The sequence below is a fragment of the Triticum dicoccoides genome, chromosome 6A (genome assembly GCF_002162155.2).
Source record: "Triticum dicoccoides isolate Atlit2015 ecotype Zavitan chromosome 6A, WEW_v2.0, whole genome shotgun sequence".
In the NCBI taxonomy this organism is placed as follows: domain Eukaryota; kingdom Viridiplantae; phylum Streptophyta; class Magnoliopsida; order Poales; family Poaceae; genus Triticum; species Triticum dicoccoides.
The window spans coordinates 26,348,445-26,354,005 of NC_041390.1; the positions used below are offsets into that span (position 1 = coordinate 26,348,445).

General features: G+C 41.7%; 1 pseudogene; it reads left to right on the plus strand.

Annotated features, from left to right (window-relative positions):
- The first annotated feature begins 1,170 nt into the window (after positions 1–1,170).
- On the plus strand, positions 1,171–2,248 carry LOC119319668 (annotated as a pseudogene).
- Positions 2,249–5,561: the final 3,313 nt, after the last annotated feature.

Sequence of the window (5,561 nt, forward strand, 5' to 3'; positions counted from 1 at the left end):
ACCTCCTTACGGGGTGGCCACGAGGGTCAGGGGCGCGCCCAGGGGGTGGGGTGTGCCGCCTGCCTCGTGCCTCCCTCGGGCACCGTCTCGCGTAGATTTTTCTTCCCAAAAATCATATATATTCCAAAAAATTCTCTGTCAATTTTTATCCCGTTTGGACTCGATTTGATATGGATATTCTGTGAAACAAAAAACATGCAACAAACAGGAACTGGCACTGGATCAATATGTTAGTCCCAAAAATAGTATAAAAAGTTGCCAAAAAATATATTGAAGTTGTAGAATATTGGCATGAAACAATCAAAAATTATAGATACGACGGAGACGTATCACTCCCTCCGACCCTGCCAACATTGTTGCAGCTGCACTCGCAAGCCTTAGCGTAGATGATCATTTATATGATTTGCGTAAAACAAAAGATCTACAAACGAATAGAAGCTAGAACGTACCTTGGCATGCACACACATTGCAAGCCATGCTAAGCTGATAAGTGTTAATAACTTGTACAACATATACAACACTTAAGACAAGTAAAAGCAATTTGATGAATCATGGCCTATCAAAGCAAGCCACATTACTAGTCTAATCCATCTTAACAGGTCACACATGATTACAATCTTGTTTGTGTGCAAGTCAAGCTTGTCTAGTTACAGTAACAACTTGTGGAACATTACAAAATTGATGTTTGCTAATAACTTCTAGAACACTACAACACTTGACATGTATAAGGAATTTGATGAGTCATGGCCTACTAAAGCAAGTTATATTACTACTCTTATCTATCTTAACAGGCCACACAAGATTACAAACTAAGTTCTGTATCAGCCATGCTTATCTAGTTTATGCGTAACAATTTGCAGAACATTACAAACTTAGTTTCGGAAAAATAGGCAATCTAGATTAGTGTTTGAGCTGTAAAGTGAATAAGATGAGTCATGCGTGTTATCACACCTCTTTGGTGGTGGAATGATAGTGCAACAACATGAAACTTTAGTGACTAGTCCAAGAATACACATGTAAGTAGTGCCACCAAACACAACATACCAAATTATGATTTTGGGAAGCATCCAAGCACTTTCCAGACAAGAAAATGCCAATTGTGAAAGAGATCATGCCATGGGAGCTATAAAAAGCCTTGTAGCATGATCATCATCCTTCCTCACCCATCATTCTCATAAGTAGAGCGCATCATTCAAGCCAAGCAAGCAGTGGTCAATACAAATCCACCATGAAGACCTTTCTCATCCTTGCCCTCCTTGCTATCGTGGCAACCACCGCCACAACTGTAGTTAGAGTTCCAGTGCCACAACCGTAGCCACAAAATCGACCTCAGCCACAGCCACAAGGGCAAGTTCCATTGGTACAACAACAACAATTTCCAGGGCAGCAACAACCATTTCCACCACAACAGCCATATCCGCAGCCGCAACCATTTCCATCACAACAACCATATCTGCAACTGCAACCATTTCCACAACCGCAACCATTTCCGCCACAACTACCATATCCGCAGCCACCACCATTTTCACCACAACAACCATATCCACAACCGCAACCACAGTATCCGCAACCACAACAACCAATTTCATAGTAACAAGCACAACAACAACAACAACAACAACAACAACAACAACAACAACAAATCCTTCAACAAATTTTGCAACAACAACTGATTCCATGCAGGGATGTTGTCTTGCAACAACACAACATAGCGCATGCAAGATCACAAGTTTTGCAACAAAGCACTTACCAGCCATTGCAACAATTGTGTTGTCAACAGCTGTGGCAGATCCCCGAGCAGTCGCAGTGCCAAGCCATCCACAATGTTGTTCATGCTATTATTCTGCATCAACAACAGCGACAACAACAACCATCGAGCCAAGTCTCCTTCCAACAGCCTCAGCAACAATATCCATCAGGTCAGGGCTCCTTCCAGCCATCTCAGCAAAACCCACAGGCCCAGGGCTCTGTCCAACCTCAACAACTGCCCCAGTTCGAGGAAATAAGGAACCTAGCGCTACAGACACTACCTGGAATGTGCAATGTCTATATCCCTCCATATTGCTCGACCACCATTGCGCCATTTGGCATCTTCGGTACTAACTGAGAAGAGAAACAACATTTTCTTAGTCCCATGGTTTGGTCGTTGTAGCTGTGAAAAAATAAAGTGACATGCACTATCATGTAAGAACCCGAACAATACTAGTTCAAACTTGGGAATAAAAGACAAACACAAGTATTGTCTACATATGATTGTTTGTTTGACTTCCATTCATGTGCACGTTCACAAGTTCACCCCTAATTTTATATATTATGCATTAAGTAGATATTTCTTTTGCATTAATCTAAAGATAACAAAATGAGTCTGAAACTTGCATTAAATTGAAGTATTTTCTTGGATTTTCAAATGGAGTATTGTTAAAGTAGTAAGGACTATCCAAATCCTTGACTTGCCCTTGATCAATTATTTCCAGAGAAGCATTCAATTCATCAATCAATTACATTGATTTTTGTGGCTGGTACTTCTCCTCAACATGAGTATATTCATTGTGACTACTCCAAATCGGCATGAATGAGGTACCGGTGCTCTGGAGTAGATCTAGCTGACTGCTTCTCATGTGAACGGGCGCGGGCGCGGGAGAAGTGTTTCTGGTGGGCCGGGGGAGAAAGAAGCGTATTGGATGACAAAACATGTCTGGATGGTTGCAAGCGGTTTGAGTGTTAGCTTTGGAGATAGCCCTTACGTGGCCCCTCGTTCTGAAAACACATTTGACAATAGTTTTCTCTCGGTCCAAATATATGTGAAGTTTAACAAAGTTTATAGGATTTTTTTTATCATATCTACAGTATCATACAAATACACCGTAGAAAAAAAAACATATTTCACGCTGCACCATGAATTGGTCAGGTAAATGTTGGGTATGGAGACTCTATTCTCTTTTGGCAAGAGTTGCCTCGGTCTCAAAAGTTTCATGAACTGTTCTCTTTTGCCATTAAGAAAAAGCTCTCTTTGGCTGATTTTATTCATAGTGACGATCTGGCTCTCCATTTTCATAGGCATACCACCCAGCAAGCTCTTGCTCAATTCATTGACATCATTGACTTAGTTCATCAAAATTTTTTTCAACAAAGGGAATAAAATAATATCACGACCTCTCGCAAGAAATAATAATAATGTCATGACGATACCAATTACACCCTCTTCTCTACCAACAAGATATCCAAAGACATTAAGGATACACACAACCAGAAAAAAGAATAGAAGAAAAAGACCGCGCCAAGGTGATAAGTCACTAGCATCAGTAGCACTCTAACCACACCGAAGACAACGCCCGGATTACAAAAAAAGTTCTCCAAAAGCAACCCCCGAGAAGGAAACAATGCACAAGCATTGTCATTGTCAGATCGTAAATTGTGGGTTTTGACCCTAGAAAAATTCCAAGCTCAGCCAAAAACATTGCCTTCAACTAGGCCATTGCCAGGTACAACCAATAAATGCTAGACCTCGGATTTTCACCCTAGGAACTGAGACTCAGTACTTGAGGAGTACCACCAAAAATGCAGTCCTCCATTGATGGCACCCCCGCTTGCCGAGTCCGCTGTTTCAAGTCACCAAACACCTGGTGCGCACATTCTTCATCGCATCAATTACACCCTTCCACCAAAGCTTCAAGACCTTCAATTGCAGCCGCCATGACTTTATCCACCTCTATCAATGCCTTGAGAATCTATACTTAGACATGTCCCATGACACCAATAGGAAATCAAAGCTTCTTGACGTGCCCTCTTGAGGTCGTGTTGGCTGATAATATGAGCGTGCGCGACCGGAGCCTTTCCGATCTAGATATTCACGAGCGACATACACCAATCCATATAGATCTCCGATGGGAAATACCGAAACTCGTCAGCGGCTAGATCTAAGAGGTCGACATCCAGCAGAAAGACGACTTGGCCGAAGAACAGTACTAGGGCGCACCATTATTAGGCCGACACTAACGTTCCCCACACGCCGCCCTCCTCTCGATCTAGACCTACAGGCAAAGATCAGCGACGCTGCATCGTGCCACTTGCATCCGTGGAGGCCCGAACTTGGCAAAACGCCAACCATGGCAGGAGACTGGGACAAGCCACTCCTGGGCTGATCCGGCCTGTTCATGTGTCGGTTGAGACTTGGCGTTCAGACTTGGCATTTGGCACGTGGCCTGTTCATGTGTTTGATTGGGCGTAATAGTGTGTGGGTACTTCAGTTAGATGGTATGCAGCGGACTGAGTTTATCAACCGTGTGGCGACGCCTGTAGATTGTAGCACTAAACTACAGGACTACAAAAAATGTGCTAGTTTTTTTTTGCTCACATACTCTGTTTTGTCTCAGTTTTAGTCCAGGGCAACTTTGGAGCTTATTTTAGGGTGGTAGCCAGAAAAATGTGTTAGCACCTTACACAGGAGAAATAGTTAAAGACCTTATTAAGAAGTGAAGAAGAATAGACGTCTCCAGTTTTTGTTTCTCCAACTCTATGCCTACACTGTAAATTATTTATGAATTAGCTCCAGTTGATGCAACTGTACTCTTTCTGGTAGGTCTGAGATGGACTGAGCATCCTAAGCTAGCTACTTGTCTCCCTTAAGTTTTGCAGCAAGACAAATGCACTGGACTACAAAGAGGAAAATTCTTGCAGGTTCGTAATGAATCTGTTTTGGTTCTGGCATTCACACCAATCATAAATCAGTGTTTGTTAGTAGCGGAGTGGTAGGCAGACGCAAATCAAACCATCATTTTTCTTCTAAATACACTTGTAGAAGCATCGATGCATCTCCGTCGCTTAATTTTATTTGTCATTCTGTTCAGTACCTGGTTTGGTTTAGGAAGAGCTCTTTTTCCTATGCAAAATGTATAACGTGTATGTTTCTAATTCCGATTGCAGGCATATTCATCGCGCTTGTGTTTTGACGTGTTGCGGGCAACCAAGAGTCGTTCAACAGTGTGTTGCTGGGGTACGCCACCGGTCTGACAGTAAAAGGTAGCGCTGATGAACTGGTTTCAAGCCGAGCTGATCAGTTCTGCTGTTACTAATATATCATGGCATCTTGCGGCTCTCGGTCGATGTTCTGTCATCTATGAGGAGAGAGTTTCCATTTAATCTAGCTGCTAATGCTTTGTATACAAAATTATAGATGCCTACAGAATACAAAATCAAAAGTTATTTTCTTAGTCAAACTGGAAAATTCATAGATTTGCAGGAACATCTGTACATAAAGCCTTTTCCATCAAAGTATGTACATACATTGTTTATTTTAACATAAGAATGTAGGACTCGTTCAATACTATTTGACTATTCATACAAAAAAAATAGAATTTCTTAAAATAAGGGAGCACATCTTCTCTGGTTTGATCACTGAAGTCATCAATTGAGCAGTCCAGGTTCACCTAGTTATCTATTTCAAAACTTAGGGAGAACAATTTGGGTGATACTTTTTCAAAGTACAAGGCACATATTTATAGTTCATTGAAATGCACCTATATTTTGACCTCATTAATATCTCATCCTTCATAATAAAGTAT